Below are 19,686 nucleotides of genomic sequence, written 5' to 3'. Positions count from 1 at the left end.
GCTGGCTGTAGGATCTTTCTTAAGTTTTTTGTATTGCCCTGCCGTTAAAAGATTCAAAATTTTGCTTTGATAATCTTCTGTATTTAAAACGACCGTAGCATTCCCTCTAACCACCATCCAAAACAAAAAAGAGGTGTGATTACAAGTCTCGTTGACAGAGCCAGACGGATTTGCACGCCGGAGTATCTAGACGACGAATTAAAACATCTGAAGCACGCTTTTGAGAAAAATGGCTACTCAAAGAAAGAAGTAAGCAGAATTCTGCACCCAAACAACAAAAAGCTTAAGGACAAGTCCGAAAAACGATGGAAGAATACAGTCTCTCTCCCTTTTATAAAGAAAGTAACGGATCAGATTGGAAAGATTTTAAGTAAACATGATATTAGACCTGTTTTTAGACCAACGAAGAAAATTTGTCATGTTCTTCGGTCTGTAAAAGATAAACGCGCTCCTCTATCAGTCAGTGGCGTATACAAAATTCCGTGTACATGTGGTAAAGTTTATGTTGGAACAACAAAAAGAAGCGTAAATACACGGTTAAAAGAACACAGAAGTCTTTGCCGATTAGGAAAAACAGATAAATCGGCTGTAGCAGAACACGCTTTTCAGCCAGGAAATCATCAAGTGAAGTTTTCCGAAACAAAAATTTTATTTACGACGACGAACTATTACCCACGGCTTTGTAAAGAAGCAATTGAAATATATAAACATAGGGATAATTTTAATCGGAAAGAAGAGACCATGAAACTTAGTGATATTTGGACAGTAGCACTACAGAATTGCTAGACAGTTTTATCCGTGACAAGGTTACGATCGATAGTTAAGTTTTATCTCTGACAAAGGTTATCTCTGCATATTACGTGTAACTCTGGTCACGCCCACTTTCTACGATACATAAGTCGCTCTCAGACGTCCGACCCGTCAGTCGGTAAGACTCACCGGAGGAGAAACACCCCTCTGAAGATGTCCAGCGAAGCACTGGACGAAACGTTAGGAGCTGAAGAGTTTCATGGACCACGACCTTACATCCCGCAAGGTTTACCAGAAGATATTACCTGTTAATAGATATATAATTTATTCAATTCCGAAGACTACAACTATTTTTAAATTTTTTCTGAAATGTGTTCTACATGGGCGTGACCCACTGTGGTGCCGTTAAACTGCTGTCAAATGGTGTTATTATTAACGTCCGTGTTCATCAGGTACATTTTAGTGACGTGAGATAAAGTGTGATGTGGCTAACCTGTGATAGTTCAATATATACCGCTGGTGTGATTGTCGATTGTTTCATGTTTATTTACTCTGTCGTTATCTCGAAAATATTCGTAATTAATTCTGTTTCTTGAGTCTCTGTTTTGTTGAAGAATAATAATGAGTAAAAGTAAAGTTATTAGAAATCCTCTGAAGGCTTTTAAGAAAAGGAGAAATGTTGGAAAGCCAAAGGTATGTGTTATTACTGTAAACAATAAAGACGATAACCAAGTGAGTGAACCTAACCTCTCAAGTACACCTGCCCATAGCACTCAAAGTGGGAAAGAAAATACTTCACAGAAGAAGCTTGGTTCAATGAGTGAAAACTATGAATGTTTTATGGGCGAATCGGATGTGAATGAAATATTTGATATGTCGGTTCTCAAAGGAATTTTTTCAAACTGTGTAAGATGTATTCATTGTAGTGAAGTTGGTCTGTAACTCTCCATAATAAAGCACGTAGGACTTGCTAGTGAAATACAACTGAAATGTGCTAAGTGTTCATACATGACCACCTTTTGGAACAGTGTTGCAGTAACTGCAACTGAAGAAAATGGTAGCAAAATCTACGAACACAACAACGAGCGATGCTTGCTTTAGACAAGGAACGCCTTCGGGCTGCAGACAGGGCTGTAAAGAGTCTAGAAATACAAGCAAGAGTAAACAGGAGGAGGAACAAGAGGAAGCTGGAGGAGGAGTTTGCAGAGGATGAAGATAATCCATCCTATGGACCTGGAATGCACTAAAAAGTTAATCCAATCTTTGTCGCTCGATTCCCAAAACTTTTATTTTCTCATACTAATTACATGTTTTCTAAGGATCTTCCAAACATATTTGTTTCAAACTTTCAGTAAATGTTACACAGTACCTTCTGCATAATTTAACACAGCCTTTTTCCAAAAAACTGTTTATTTTTGAATATAAAAATAAAAAATTGCAAAAAAATGTTGTGAATTTTCATTACAATTGAAAAAAAAATCATCTTTAATAACTGAACTAAAATTTTGTAAAATCCCTGTGTTAAGTTGTAGCCCATATTCCAATAAATAATCTGTAAAAAGTTCAACTTCCTACCTCAAATACTTTGTGAGGAAAGATGTAATTTATAAGCGTTATTTTAACATTGCAAGTATAGGGCGTTCCGGAGCCCCTTAAGAAGTTCACACGCTATATATCATCACCTCCTCAAAATAATGACTTACCTACTTCAGGAGAGATGGCCATTGTAAGAAAAAACGAGCAATCAGAGAGCGCACGGAAAGATATTTGTTCTACCACTGTAGCCGACATATTCGTCCCTATAAAAACAGCATGTGTTCCGATATTTCAAACAATTCTCATTTATTCTTCAGGCTCAGTTGCACATTTTTATTTACATAATACGTTTCCCTGACTCTGGATCATCTTCAGATATATTTAGTTGCGTCAGCATCCTGTCTTGCCCGTGTTAGACTTTCTCATGAGTTTACCGTCCAGACAGATACCTTCTGAAAAGACTTATTACCACTTAAATGTATTTAATGTTTTCGACAGGCGAGAACCAACAGCCGTTAAGCATTTTAGAAGATATATTTAACCGTAAACTTTTGTATTTCACCTATGTCACCTACCGGTTTCAGTCATAGACCATCATCTCTGGGTGTAATGTAAAATAGATGATCAAAAACATTATTTCTGGATATAAGGTTAAAGAGATTATTAAAAACATATTTCATTTTTCTTTTAAGCTGATACAACATTGAGGTTAGCAAGTCAAGGACGAGTTACGACAGTTGTTTGGGTGGTTTCAGTGTTTGCTGTTCGAAACGGTTGAGAAATAGTTTGAATGTGCTTCTGTGAATCCTGTACCAAACACGTAAGTGTATTACTTGAGAGGAGGAGAATTTTTATATCCAAGATCGCTTGTAAACAACCTTCATTGTCGATTACCGGTTTCGGTAAGCGTAGTTACCATATTCATATCTCCATAAAAGCTTACTGCAGGTCTCCTACACGAGCTGTGCAAGTACTTTTTCTGAGGGACGAGGTGAACAATGAATCGGTCAGGGGACAGACCGCAATATACACAGCAATTCGCCAGATGCTAGAGCCCCATACCACATACCGCAGCTCAAAGACAGATCTCCGAGTAATCGTAAAGACGTGGTTGTACAATATGAAAAGCCACTAAATGGAAACTTGTCGCTGCGTCTTCAAACGAGTACATATGTTTCATTGTCTGCTGGTACATGTAACTGCTTCTACTGGAACAGGGAGGTGGACGAGCAGTGGCTCAGCAAGCGTGCCGTTGTGTCGCTAGTCTTCCTGCAGACGAGGCACAGCGTCTAACAATAGGGCGGCGAGCCGTGAAGGGAGGCGGTATAGCAGCTTGGCGCGGCTGCCACAATGGCCGTCAGATATTGAGGACCGCCGGCGACCACTTGCCGCACATAAAGAATTCCTTGTGACGGACCCGCGGGGTTCGGGGCCCTGGTCCTCTCCCAGTAATATGGCGGTGGGCCGGCAGCGGCAGCGACGGGCGAGCCCCCGTGTCGCTGCATCTCCCCGCCGGCACCCCTTCGCCTCCTTTTATAGCAGCCATAAACTCGCGAGCCGTGTAGGCCGCGAACCGAGTTTAGCCAATATATCACTGCGTGCGTGGCTGGCGCTACGTGCTCGATCGGAAAACGCGTTTTGTAGTGTATCGCGCCAGCTGGGAGGCTTTTGCGGCGAGCGCGCCGAATGCCGATGCCTCCTGCCACCTCCTCCGCCTCCGGCACCGCCCCCGCCTCCCACACGAGGCCGGCGCGTGACGGTGGCCGGTAATTGCGAGATTAGTTCCGGGTGGCGCCTCGCGTTTATCTGTCAACGCGCACCGGAGCGGCGTGGCCGCGGCCGGGGATAAAGCGCCCCCCACCGGGACCTGTTTTCTGCCACTCGCGGAGTATTTGTTCAGTAAAACGTGCCTATTCATTTCAACCACAAGCGAAGCATGCCAGTAACGCGAAGCGAACAACAAATTATAGCCTTCTAATAAAACGAAGGCACGTTATTGTTGTGATTCTGTCCCGTGCCTAAAGGCTACAGTCTACATCCAATTGGAGTCGCTTACCTGTCTCATGATGAGCTCTGTCAACTGACACCTTCAGTCAACTTTCACCATAAACTTCCCTTCTGCCCAATTCCTTATTACTTACCCTGTCTACTCACATAATCTTTAGTATTCTTGTGTAGCAACACGTTTCAAAAGCATCTATCCTGGGCGTATCACCCACATGTCGCCCTTCCGTGCAAGGCTCCTCGCTGGTAGAATTGATGAGAAAAGAAAAGTAGATGAATGTGTAAGAAAGAAAATGGGACCGACGACTTCTGTTCTTTTCTTTCTTTTCTCTCTGTGTCCTAGCGTTACAGAATATAAAATGCATTTTATAAGTAATGACAATTAGTTGATTGTTTACTGCGCTTTAATGTGACCAACGGAATTTCTTTTGGTGCAAGTACAGTTTATATGCACGAACACAAAAAGTGCATATAATTATTGTTATTTTTTGCTCAATAATACGTCCTTCATCGTGATCAAAGGCAAGAGCTTACTGTTGTTACTGAAAAATGCGAAATTTGTTTATGAGTATTGAGGCGATGTCTGATGTATTTCTGTTTTTCATTTCTTTTCACCTATTTGTTGAGCAAATGGCGTTCTCTATTCTGTATGATAAATCTACATTTCTTTAATTTTACTACATCAACCCTCTGTCTCGTTAGAAATCATTAGTTTTCGAATAAAACCTGATTTATCTTTGAGTTTTGTTTTAAATGCAGTTTCTTATTAAGTAACATATAGGATGATAAATACACAAAAAAAAATAATTCCGTGGGTCACCAGGCCCTTTACACATCCGCTCTCAGCTTCTAGTCGGTTTACCACTTCCGGTTTTTTTAGCGGAATCCAATAAGACGCTAGTAGTATACGTTAAGAAAGCAATTTTTATGTTGATGTTCGATAGGTATGCAACACACCCAATGCACAAGTAACGTGGGTGCGACTTTCATTAACCAAAGCAACTAGGAAAACTTCCATGGTCTACACTTACTTACCACAGATTACAGTAGTACAAGGTAGCTTTAAAACTCTACTCCAGACAAATACTTTCAGAAATGTGTGCTTGGAATTTGTGGCCAGGAGTACCCTTCTGAGAAATTCGGCCGCCTGATACAAGTCTTTTTATTTTACGTCACTTCGATGTCTTGCGGGTCGATGTTGGTGAAATGATGATGAGGACAACACACATGCGCGCGCACACACACACATACACATACACATACACACACACACACACACACACACACACACACACACACACACAGAGAGAGAGAGAGAGAGAGAGAGAGAGAGAGAGAGAGAGAGACTCCCTACTACTTTTATTTACACTAGACGTGCGACCCTCTCTGGTTTCGCAGTAGTAGCCCTAAGCGTCTTTCACCAGACGATGGGTGAGGTGCTTAGACAGCTCATAAGCATGGGATTCCTCTCCAGTCAAATGTGAGCAATCTAGGTGATCCTAACTACAATTTTGCCAAATATTTACGTCCTGTTCTCAGCCCCCACTTTGGAAAACGTGAACATCAGATGTATAATTCAATGTATAATTCAATCGAAGACTTTGCGCCTTGGTCCTCCAGACTTGCTAGTTTTGGTGTTGTGCCAATTTTTTTCTCGGGTTCTTCTGGAAGAGGCCCTATCGTTAATTGATGAGATACTTGACCGCGTGCTGACATCGTCGCATTTCATATGTAATGATAAATATTTTGAGCAAATTGACAGAGTGGCTAATGGGAGCCCTGTTTCCCTCATAGGCACCAATCTTTTTATGAAAGTCATTGAAGACACGGCGCTCAAGCTTCCGTTTCTTAAACCTACCTCTTTTTGGAGATACTTACATGATAATTTATGGTTTGGCCTCACGGGGTTGATGCTAGGTCGTTTTGATTGTCTCCATCCTAGAGTCAAATTTACCATGGAAGTTGAAAAGCATGGCAGACTTTATTTTCTTGATGTTTTTGTTCACAGAAATTAAGATGGCACTTTGGGGCACAGTGTATCTCATAAACGTAGGCGTACTGATCATTATTTTCCTGCGACCGGCTGTCATCCACTGTACCAACGCACGGCGATCTTGCAGACTTGGATGAACAAAGCCTACGGCATTTACGACGAAGAAAATTTGATACAGGCAATGTACCATCTTAATGAGCAGATTGATTAACTGACTAACAAATATGTCGTACTTTTTCAGTTCGGACCGCCGGGGAAGCCATCAGAGGATACTTATGAGTGTGTTGCTTTTCTATCTTTTGTTGCGAGTGTACTCTCCAAAATTTCAAGAAAAACTGTGTTTATACCACCGGCTAAGATTAGATCCCTTCCTGGATCAGCAAAGGATGAATTAGGCCTGAAGAATCCCATTGTATACAAAATTCCGTGAGATTTTGGGGTGCCTTATATTGGTCAAACTGCCTGTAAAAATCAGGACTGTTACGTAGGATACCATCGTCACACTATTTTGCTCCAGCCAGAAAAATCCACAGTGGCAGAATACTGCCTTGATGTGGAACATAAGACGATGTACTCTATAATGGGGCGCAAATGATCGCTCCTGCTTGCCGCTACTCAAAATGGTTTATAACGGAGGCTACTGAAATTTGATTATCTGATAATATTATTAATGGAGATAAGGGTTCCCCTTTAATTATGATGTAGAATTCCATTCCAACTGATATTAAACAACAAATATCCTCAGTTAGACCAGTGGATTCTTTTAATTAGTGTTCAGTTAGAAACATATCATTCTGCTTATTTCTCCCATCAGTGCACTACTAGGTCACTTGCACTTGAAGCCACCAGCTCTGCTCCTCGCCCATGGGCGGAGAATTTTTGAATCCGTTTATAGTCCCCCTGTGGTTAACATATTTCTTCTATCTAAGACAGTCGTTCAATAAGTAATGCCCCACTTTTATTTAAAAAAAAAAGCCATTAATACACATAGAGAAACGTCAACGTTGGTGTTTCACATCTGATGTTTGTTCCGTGCGCCGGTGAAGTTTCGAACCCTTCTGACAGTTGGCAGAGCCATAGTAAGCGTCAAAATGGTGTCTACATACGACTCACGTTACAAGCAGCGTGCTCTTATTGAATTCTTGTGTGCAGAAAAAGAAACCGTGGTCAACCATAAACGTTTGTGTACAGTGTATGGCCATGCTGCAGTTGATGGTACAGTTGTGCGATAGATAAAGAAAGGTACAGCCTCTGGAAATGCAGAGCTCCATGATCAGCCACACACGGGACATCCTGTCACAGCCACTGCTACAGACACGCTGAACCGTGGGGATGCCATTATTCGTACCGGCCGGCTCATCACACTCGGCAATCGGCTTAACAGTTGTCGGTCAACATTGGAAATGCGTTTGCAATGATCACGATTGGTTCCACGAATGCTCACAGCTGGCCACAAGATTCAAAGAAAGGCCATTTCATCTAAATTGTTGGAGTGTTTTGAGACCGACGGAGAGGCCTTCCTGTCACGTATCGTTACGGGGGACGAGAGCTGGGTGCACCACTTTGCGCCGGAAACAAAAGGGCAGTCAATGGAGTGGCATCATCTTCATCAACCACAGCCGGGTGTTGTGGCCGAGCGGTTCTAGGCGCTACAGTCTGGGACCGCGCGACCGCTACGGTCGCAGGTTAGAATCCTGCCTCGGGCATGGATGCGTGTGATGTCCTTAGGTTAGTTAGGTTTAGGTAGTTCTAAGTTCTAGGGGACTGATGACCTCAGAAGTTAAGTCCCATTGTGCTCAGAGCCATTTGAACCACTTTTTTTTCATCAACCACAAAAGAAGAAATTCAAGACAGCCCTCTCTGCCGAAAGAGTCGTGGTGACAGTCTTAAGGGATTGTGATGGCGTCATTCTCGTGGATGTGATGCCATGAGAGTCAACCATCAATTCAGAGGCGTAGGTGAAGACTGAATAAATTCAAGAACCGTTCCCGACGTGTCAGATCGGAAAGAATCCAGCAGAAATCTTGCTCCAACACGATAATGCACGCCCAGACACAAGTCTGAGAATCCGGGAACACATCGCCACGTTCGGTTGGACACCAGTGCCTCATCCACCCTACAGACCAGACCTGGTACCCTCAGATTTCCATCCCTTTGGGCCGCTTCAGGATTCTCTACGGGGAACACACTTTGAAGATGACGAGAGTGTCAGACTTGCAGTGAAAACGTAACTTCGCCTACAGGACAAGAGCCTTTACCAGCATACATGCTCTTACACAACGTTGGCGTACGGTCATAGAACGTGGTAGAGACTACGTAGAAAAACAGGACATGGACAAGACATGTTGATGTACATCGTCATCAAATTTTGACTCTTAACGATAAATGTGTCCTGAGAAAAAAGTATGGGACATTACTTATTGAACGACCCTCGTACATGTTTTAGTATATCTGTTTCTAATTCGATTGTTTGTTTGTTTGTTTTATTTATTCCTAGGACGCATCTTTCCTTCTATTCTAGGCTCATATTTCATAGGGAGAGTTAATTATGTGAACTCTGAGGGATGTTGTATTGCATTTAATATGTTTACACCGCATTTAAGTTCCCTCAACAAGTTCTCTGTATTGTGTGGAAGAAAACGGTGATTGAAAGGCCAAAGCGTTCTAAAACTCGTGTATGTTTTATTTTAATCTAAATCCGTGTGAACCATGTGCTGTCACAGTTTATACTTCTTATTATTCTTAGCTGTTGTATATATTTCCTAAAATTACAAATGTTTTATTTATAAACGCAATACAGTATTTAACACATATGAAAGTTTGTATTTTAAACTAATAGTTTGTCTAGGTCGTCGTACAGAACTATATTTGCTGGACTCCAGCGTTCGTCAAACTTCAGCTGATTATAAACGACTGTCCTCTGAAGTACACTTGAGTCATACCTTCTGTTTCAGGCTACAGCTCTTATGAATAGAGTTCAAGCGGTAGAAATTCCAGTTGAAGTTTATAAGAACGCGTTTTGTGTTTACTTATTTTAAAATTATTACATTTATTCTTTATCTATCTTCATTCTGTATATGGCGTTTTGACCTATATTTACGAAAAACAATTTGTGTGTAAGACTTCTACGCGAAATGTAAGTTCTGTTTACTAGTAGCCCCTCCATTCCATCATGCATTTAACAAAACTGTTCGTCTATATATTTTAGTGAAATGACAATCATCTTGCGCTGCTATATGTGAAACGTAGACCCACGACTATGTTTCACATTTTATATTGTACTTACAGCCCTCTTCATCATGTCATCATGGTGAGTGTGTTGTCGGCTACTGTGGGGGCACCACAGAGACAAACAAGGAAGGAATCAAGGTGGGATGGCCGGTGGCAGAAATCCGAAATCATCTGTACAAGATGTAAGATCTGTACAAGATGTAAGATTGACGTAGCACTTTATTTCTACAAAGAAGAGAACCATTACTTAAGTTGTTGTGCTTCCTACATACTGATACTCCACCATCTTTTACCAGTCACAGAATGCAGGCTAAGTTTCGTCTTCCTGTTACTCAGTACTGACGCTCTGGAAGACTGCGACGTAACTGGGCGCGACCAGCGATCGGCGGTTGGTTAAGTTAGGGTTGACAGGGGGCGCTGAACTCGTGTCTTCGTGACCCGCCAGGGTAGCCGAGAGCGCTAATGCGCTGCTTCCTGGACTAGAGTAGTCGCGCCGGCCCGGATTGATTCCGCCCGGCGGATTAACGACGAGGGCCGGTCTGCCGGCGAGCCTGGATGTGGCTTTTAAGTGGTTTTCCACATCCCGCTAGGTGAATACCGGGCTGGTCCCCAAGCTCCGCCTCAGTTACAGGACTCACAGACATTTGAAAACGTTCGCACTATTTCATGACTTACACCAGACGCAGACAACTGGGGTTCACTACTTCCGTCCCGGGGGGTTCGGGGTGGCATCAGGAAGGGCATCCTGCCACCCTCTGCACTTAACACTGCCAAATCCGTAATAACAAAGCCGACCCCGCGCTGGAGCAGGACAAAGGCCCCGAGAAAGAAAGAAAGGTGAACTCTGTCTTCCTGGAGGTATGGTGCTGCCCACCCTTTTCATTGGCGCAGGAGGTCAGCAGCTTCCTGATGCCGTTTTGTGGCACAGCGCTGGTAGGTGTGTACTCGATGCTTTAGGACCGCACAAAAGTTCTACATTATTTAAAAAGTTTTCATGTCACAAGCTTATAAAAATGGGATGTCAATTCGGTGTATGTATTAGTACATACGTCGATGGAACGCTGTTAGCTTCAGTTTTCAGATTTACTGCTTGGTGGCACTGTCAAATCTTGCTGTATCATTGGTTCCTCACATTAAAATTATTACATGAAGTTCATTATATGTCACTAATTCGTTAAATAATGCAGTGTTGTGATTTTACAATCCTTTGTGGCCTGAAGAGACTGAAAAACTGTTATTACCTAAGAGTGAGAATTTGTCGTTTACACATACCTTGAGCGCAGATTGTCTGACTTTGTGAGTTTGGTGCACTTTATGTGGCAAGAAGTATCTGTCCTATTGGATTCCAGGTCTTGAAACCACTCATCACAGAAAGTAATTAATTATCTGGCGTAAAATGCAGTGATTCCACAACTACACTAAATAAGAAAATACTTTCCTGGATCACTGTGAATTTTGTTAGAACCATCTTGCAACCCGCGAAATCACACAGATGTCGTACAGATCATGACGGGCGTCTTTACAAGTCGAAAGCTTTGAAAGCTATCTGCCAACCTAGTCGGTATCCGTAGTTACGTACACTACCTGATCAAAACTGTGAGGCCACCTATTAGTTCGGGGTCGTCCACCACTCACCTTTACGCCGTAATGAAATTTGCTAGGGACACTTAAGTATCTGAAAGTCTCTGGACGATTGGAAGCCCGTTATTCACCAAGAGCCAAAAGCAGATAACGTAACATTGGCGGACCGTCGGGTAGGGAGCGAAATCGGCCTCTTGTCTCAACCCAAAGCTGTTCCATTACGTCAGGCTGGAATCAGGGACAGGCCAATCCATATAGGTTTCCTGTTCCCCACAGACTATTACCTTACAAGCGCTGCTTTATGACATGGTGCATTGTCATACTGATACAATCATCCTCTCCGATATGTTCCTCTACTGTATGTTGTACACATTATTGTAAAATGTGTTCGTACCCTCCCCCATTTAGCGTTTTCTTGAGCTGAATAAGGGGACCGCGCCCTAACCACGAAAAATATACCCATACCGTAACACCATCTCCTCTGTTTTTCGCTTCTGGCAATTCACATTATGGCTTGTAGTGCTCTCTAACTATTCGTGAAACACAGATCCCTGCATCACATTGCTACAAGGCACAACGTGATTCGTTACTCCAAATCACTCATTTCAAGTCATCCATTGTGTTGTGGGTGTCGCTCTTTTCACCACCTCAAGCGTCACTTACCACTGACTGTAGAAATGAATGGCTTATACGGAGCTTTTTCGCCGATTGTAAGCCGCTCTCTTTTACTCTCTACGGATCGTCCTACTGCTAGTGGCCTGCTGATAGCACTTCGGAACTCACAAGTGGTTCCTTCCGCTGATTTACCGCGACTTTTTACAACCACGCTCGGCAATACTCGACGTTCCCTGCCCGTCAGTACGTGAAGTCTGCCTGGTCTTGATTTCATTGTGGTTGTTCCTTCGCATTTCCATTTCACAATCATCAGCTGAAGTCGACTATTCCAGTTTGAGAAAGGTTGGAATATCTCCGCTGGATTTGTTACTCAGGTGGCACCCGACGACTAGGTCGCCTTCGAAGTTACTGAACTCTCCTGACCGACCCTTTTCACAGTTATTCTACTCTACTGACATCACAGTACTCTATGTCTTCTTTTACGTTGACGGTTCCACTTCTCGTGAAATATAGTGGTCAATTCGACATTGCTTTTCGTCAGATGGTGTACGTCAAAAAGGGCCATTGCAACAAAGATCAGCTAGTATAGTTTCGGTAAGCTGCTGCGTGAGGAAAAAGTAACTTTCTTGTCACGGTACTACTATAGAAGACGTAACAGTAAGACTAAAAAATTTGCGGTTGTAGCTTAGTAACTTCAAAGCAGTTTCCTCCTACATGGTGCAACAACATCACTGCTTAGGGACCCTGACCTGAAGTTACACTGCTTCGGCTTTTTCAAGTGCTCGCAGTGGAAACCACTCATTCAAGGAGTGGAGATCTTCCATGGGCAAAGCGTTCACAACTTTGTCAGCGGGAAAAGGGAAAAGCCAGAATAAACATCGCACAGATAATTTCTTTACGTTCCCTACGTGGCATAACTGCGTGACTGAGTGGTATGTAGAAGAAGTGGTACATGTTGTGCAACAGTAATAATTTAAAGGACATAAAAAGGAGCGAGGGATTAAGGAAGACGAAATTGTTGATCATTTGGTCCTTGTACTCACAGAACTGGAGCCAACCCAGTGAAGTTCACAGGTTACAACGATGATAATGATAGTGACTTAATAAGTGACTGAATCGAACATTTTTATCGATACATTATAGCTTAAACACGCTGGCCAGTTACCATCCAAGAGTATTTTTCGGACATGGTGTGGTTTTACTTTCAACATTTGACTATTACTTCCTAAAAACATGCAGTTTGTAATGCTGCAGCTCTCAATTAACCATGTGCACGTTACTTTAGGTGTCCAATAGTAGATTTCAATACTAGAGGGACTGGCCCGCACTCTCTTTGTCTACTGTGGCTCAGCAATTTTTGCAAGTCTTCCTTGAAACCAGCTGTGATCAACCATTCTAGTAGGAATAAAGGACTATTCATCTACGACATTACAGTTGAAATGAGCGCCGCTAGACTGTTTTTTGCGCTTATCGGAGTATGTTTAATAACAATACTTTTTGAGTGGAACGAGGAAAAAGTAATAGCTTGCTTCTGAATGTGTCTTAAAGTTTGATACAACATTTCAAAAAATGTCTAATGTACGTCAATATCCGTCCTCGCGAAAGGAGATCGATCCCTCTTAAGACGCAGCGTGTGCCAAAAGAAACATGAGTTTACTTAAAATTGCTAGTTTCAGACAACAATGAGTTCCTGAATTCAGTCTGAAAACAAGAAATTAGGCTGCAATCTTGGATAATATACATTCGCACAATAATTGCAAAGGTGCATATTTTGATATTAAACCAGCCTACAATGAATGTAAAAGTAACACATTCAATTGGCTGTTTGCTGCGGGTGCAGAATTTCGGATGATCCCGTAACGTATCCACAGTGGTCGTCGCGCCTACCAAAGCCTTTTAATTCCATCGTGCCCTTTGAAATCGATACAGTGACGCCAGGAAAACTAGATGATGCTTACCTCAGGGTGACGTATCAAATCTCGAAAAGCGTCGTTCCAAATTAATGCAGTAAATTGTGACTGGTGAGTTTTTTTATCTATTCATATTGTAGTAATGGAGTATAGGCTGCAGGAGAGGGTTTCAGCCGTCAGCCTAAGAACAGGCATCTTCAGATTATTCTCAGTTAACAATCACTTGGCCGGCAATAAACGACGGCGAGATGACAGCGCAAAGGTTGGAACGCGTAGATAATATGCAAATAAAATTGCGTGTAAGAACCGTACGGTGTTTTTTCGGTAGCATAATACCTCCTAACCGCCTCGGGCACAAAGAGAATATAATGGCAAGATACGGGAACTCTGATATAACAAAGAACTTGAAACAAAACGTTTCTCTGTGGTTGCATTTAGCAGACTTCCGGGGCGCGTGGAAATGTTTCGCACGGCGAAGTAAGTGCACCGTGAATCTACGACTCTCACCTCGGTGTTGGTTTCCTTTTTTTCTGTTAAAACGAAGCAAAAAAAAGGGGGGGGGGAGACAAGGATGAAAGGAAAGGCAGGATGAGAGGAGAGCAGAAGGGAGGCAGGGGGAAGGTTTGAATGCACAGTAATGCGGAATGGTGAGAGAGAGAGGGAGACAGTGAGTTTGAGACAGAGAGAGGACACAGTGGTGACAAATGAATAATGGAGCTGCGGCAGCGACGCATGCGCGTCGCAGCGGGATGGTGGTGGCGGGGGGGGGGGGGGGGGGGGTAGCGGAACCATTATGCGGGCACTGGATAGCGGTCACAGCAGCATGCAGGCAGACCCGTATGACAACCTGGCGTGGAGTGGGGCCCGGCGAGCGTCCGGATCCCTTACTACACCAACTGCTAACCCACAACGGTTCCACGTTTTGGCTCGCTAAGTACCACCTCTGGGAAGTAAAACACATTGAAAGTACGCAATTAGCTGCATTGCCACTGAACTCGAGGTGTATCACATTTTGGCTTGTTTATACAGGGAGGGGCAAATAAAAGTGGCCCGGACGAGTGGATACGATTGCACGCGAGTGTATGCGTATAGCCAGCTCCCCTGACTACAGCTACTTCCAACAGGATAGAGCAACGGCCATATAGTCGGCAGAACATTGGAGCACAGTTAGACAATCTACACGCTTGACAGGATTGTTAGCAGAAGCCAGCCCGGTCACAGCCCTAGGTGGCCACCCAGGTCATCTGATCCGTCAGTGTGCAACAATTTAGTGTTGGGATCGCTCAAATCTAAGGTGTATCGCAACAACATTCATAGTCTTCAAGAACTGCAGCATAACATTTCGGATGAGACTGCAGCAATTCCAGCAGCCCAGCTTCGATCCGCTTTCAGCAACTTGTTGACCAGTGTCCAAAACTGTCAAAAAATGAATGGCGGTCACTTTCAACATCTGTTATAGTCAGCGTGGTACAGGATTTCATTTCTTCTGCTGTGTTTCTTTGTGCCCTGGAACCCGCTTCCCCGGGCCATTTTCATTTGCCCCGCCCTGTACTTACGTAGTGACAGGGATGCAGCAGTGTCATGGGCGGGGAGCTGGGCATTGTGGGGTCGTAAAATGTTCAAAATGTATGTGACTTCCTAAGGGACCAAACTGCTGAGGTCATCGGTCCTTACCCACTACTTCAAAACTAACTTAAACTGTTTTATGCTAAGACCAACACGCACCATCCATGCCCTCCGGCGGGAGGGCCACGCAATCAGTAACATGGCGCCTCAAACCACGCGGCCACTCTGCGCGGCTGGGGGCGTAAGTATCATTCCCTAGGTAAGACTATTAGTTGCAAAATCAAAACTGAACTATAGCCACAACTCCCTCACGCAGTAAAAATGTGCTCGTATTCAGAAACCGAGAGATGTGGTGTAGCCTACTGGACGCTTATTCTGGAGGACGACGGTTCGGATCATCCCCAAGTCACCCAAATTTCGGTTTTCTGAGAATCTCTAAATCGTTCGAGACAAATGTCGGCAGGGTTCCTTTGAAAGGGAGCGGTCGATTTCCTTCCCCGTCATTAACAAAACAATCAAGGTGCTGCATGTGTAATGATCTCATTGTCGACGGGACGTTAAAAAGTAATCATCCTTTTTTCCGTTGTCAGTAAGAAAGAAAGCTCCATCGTTGTGGCCATAGACGGGCCGATCGGAACCGACCGACCGCCCCGTCGTCCTCTGCCAATGGCGTCAAATTGATGGGCGTGGGGTCAGGACTTAGCTTCACATTTGCACACTAGGTAAAATACTACTTCCCCATTTAAAAGAATACGCTGGCGGCTTTGTACAGCTGAACAACGGGGACTAGGTGGTCATGTCACATTCCACTACTGACGTGACTTGTGGCAGTGAAGTGGTGCCTCTGTGCCAGTCGGCTGTATGGGATCAGCGCAATAATATGGATATACAGGGAGACAGAATGGCAGGAAGGGGCTATTGTGTTTGGACGGCGAAGCTGTGGATGAAGCAGCCTGAGTTGTTAGTATCTCAGTGTCAACCGTCCAATGGTTCTACAGGGTATGGTGAACCACTAACAGCGATGTGACGCAGACTAAAAACTCATATGGTTGAAGAGGCAGTGCGACTGTGTGATATCAAGGCTTGTAGTTCCGAAAAAGTAATATTATTATCTTTATTTAATAACACAGTTAAATCAAAATGTGTCACGGACTGCGCAGCCCCTCCTGCCGGAGGTTCGAGTCCTCCCTCGGGCATGGGTGTGTGTGTGTGTGTGTGTGTGTGTGTGTGTGTGTGTGTGTATTGTTCTTAGCATACGTTAGTTTAAGTAGTGCGTAAGTCTAGGGGCAGATGGCCTCAGCAGTTTGATCCCTTAGGAGCTCACATACAATTGAACATTTGAAATCAAAAGGAAACTAGATCTACAATTCTCGTACGAGCAGTAATTTCACCTTGTTCTTAAACAATTATACAAAATAAGAAAACAGCAAAGAGCATTCTCAAACATAAAAGTCCAGGCAACTAAATAAGCTTTTTAAGAAATTACTTATTTTCAATTGGATGCATCCGACTTTAAAAATGTTGAAATAATAAATTATTATGTCATGACTGCCTAATTATCCCAAATTATCACATTACTGGCTAAAGCAAAATACTACCAACCTCAGACGTTATGAATTATATTACGCGTAATGACTATAATTATTAGTCACCTAACGAAATAAGTACTGATATCATGTTGTTCAGCTCACTGTCCTCAGTCGTCAATATAAATAACTGCACTTACATCGCTAACAATGCAATTAACAGAACAATAATCAGTGTCCTGTACTGGGCAATGTGATAACGATGTAGTGCTTGTGCCGGCATTAGCCGCGTGTTTTCTTTCGTACACAAGCAAGAGCGGCGTAGTCACCCCGTCCCCCACAGTGGCTGCGCTCCATCAGATGTCACCTCCCTCCAAGTCTCCCATTGTACATTGATTTCAGAGAAGGATCCTACTGTCAAAAGCCCTGGAAAGTGAACTGCAACTGCAACAGCATTCTAGTCGTTGAACACATTTTCAGAATCATGCAAATTGTGTGCGTCAATTTCAGATTCTTCCAATACATCCAGCTTGCATCCCTTATCTGCCTTACGTGCCTTGATCCTTACGTAATAAACTAATATATTCACTAAATAAGCACTGTTACTAACCTGGGAAAGAGACTGACGAGAAACGGGGCTGAACTGATGTGTGTTATACACTCGTGATGTTCAATTTTCGAGTGACTAATTCGATCTGACTACGGGAGGACAAGCGTTCGGACGAGTAGATAGCCGTTTTCGTTTCGTGTGATTTATTAGTTATAAAAACTTTTCACGTAAGAATTACTCATAAAGCACTTGTGACTCGAAACACGTCTATACTTGCGTATCTGGAGGTAAGAATGACAGTAAACATACTACTTGATTTTAGATACATAATTCCTTATACTGGTCTAATTACATAATTATTATGGTTTTCCGTGATTTCCCTAAATCGCTGTAAGCTGAAATGGTTCCATTGAAAAGTGAACGGCTGATTTCCTTCCTCATCCTTGACTCAGTCCAACCTTGTGCTCCTTCTCTTATGACTCGATGTCAACGGGATATTAAATTCAATGTTCCTTCCTTCCTTCCTTTCCTCCTTCTACAATTATTCTTTCTGGGTATTACCCTCAAGTGAAACAGAAAGGAGAGAGAATGATACCAGTACCTCTTGCCACATAGTGTACTTCGGTTGGTGCAGAGCAGATGATGTAGATCATCATATTATATATTACGTCTCAAGTCAACGTCTCTTTTTCTTAACACATACTAATCACCCAGAGATGAATGACGTAGACTTAGAAAGGTTATTTTACCGGTTTATGACGGTGTATGCCGATTTTGCGCTGAAACTTGCTACTTGTGGGTTTATTTAACACTAAAGAGACTTTTAGCTGTTTTGGGCAAAAGGACGTAATGGACGCCTAGCTGCACACCTTTATTTTACGAAACGAACTTATTAATCACGAATGAGGTATACCCGTTCCAGATTATCTCCTACATCTACATCACACTCCGCAAGTCACCTAATGGTATGTGGCGGAGGCTACTTTCCGTAACACTATCCTCCACCTCTGTTCCATTCGCGAATAGTGCTTGGGAAGAATGATTGTCGGTAAGCCTCTGTACTGACTGGCTGTAATTTCTCGAATTTTCTCCTCGTGGTCAATAAGCGAGATGTATGTATGTGTGTGTTGGGATGGGGGGGGGAGGGGGAAGTAATGTGTTGTCCCGTTCCCGAAATTTCAGTAGTCAATCTCTCCTTGATGCAGAACAACGCCTCTCTTGTAAAATCTACCAGTGGAATTTGTTTAGCATCTCCGTAACGGTCTCTCGACTGCTAAACGATCCGGTGAGGAAACGCTCCGCTCTTCGTTGGATCTTCTCTATCTCCTCTATCAGTCCTACCCGATAAGAATCCCAGATAGATGAACAATACTCAAGAATCGGGCGAACAAGCGGTTTATATGCCACATCTGTTGTGGATGTGTTATATTTCCTTACGATTCTTCCGATGAATCTGAGTCTGGAATCTGCTTTTCCCACTATCTGTTGTGGGTGGTCATTCCACTTAATATCGCTATGGATAGTTACGCGTTCTAGGCGCGCAGTCCGGAACCGCGTGACTGCTACGGTCGCAGGTTCGAATCCTGCCTCGGGCATGGATGTGTGTGATGTCCTTAGGTTAGTTAGGTTTAAGTAGTTCTAAGTTCTAGGGGACTGATGACCACAGCTGTTAAGTCCCATAGCGCTCAGAGCCATTTGAACCATTTTTTTTTTATAGTTACGCATGGATATTTTACGGCAGACGCTGTCTCCAGCTGTTTGTCACCAATATTATAGCTTTACGGTAATGGATTTCTTTTCCTATGTATGCGCAATATGTTGCATTTATTCACGTTCAGGGTCATCTGCCAGAGTCTGCACCATTCATCAGTTCTCTTCAGGTTGTTCTGCAAATTCTTACTATCTTCTGGCGTTGGTACTTTGGTACAGACAACTGCATCATCTGCGAATAGCCTTAAAGTGTATCCGACACTTTCTACTAGATCATTGATACATAGGGTGAGTCACCTAACGTTACCGCTGGATATATTTCGTAAACCACATCAAATACTGACGAACCGATTCCACAGACCGAACGTGAGGAGTGGGGCTAGTGTAATTGTTTAATACAAACCATAAAAATTGCACGGAAGTATGTTTTTTAACACAAACCTACGTTTTTTAAGTGGAACCCCGTTAGTTTTGTTAGCACATCTGAAAATATAAACAAATACGTAATCAGTGCCGTTTGTTGCATTGTAAAATGTTAATTACATCCGGAGATATTGTAACCTAAAGTTGACGCTTGAAGCCTCCGACCTTCAGTTGCGAGAGCCGGTGGACTGAGTCAAAGTAGTGCCATGCGCATACTGCATCGTCACCACTTTCACCCGTTTCATGTGTCGCTACATCAGCAATTACATGGAGATGACTTTAATCATCGAG

This window comes from Schistocerca serialis, chromosome 1, assembly GCF_023864345.2.
Source record: "Schistocerca serialis cubense isolate TAMUIC-IGC-003099 chromosome 1, iqSchSeri2.2, whole genome shotgun sequence".
NCBI classification, from domain to species: Eukaryota; Metazoa; Arthropoda; class Insecta; order Orthoptera; family Acrididae; genus Schistocerca; species Schistocerca serialis.
This window is presented reverse-complemented; position numbering follows the sequence as displayed.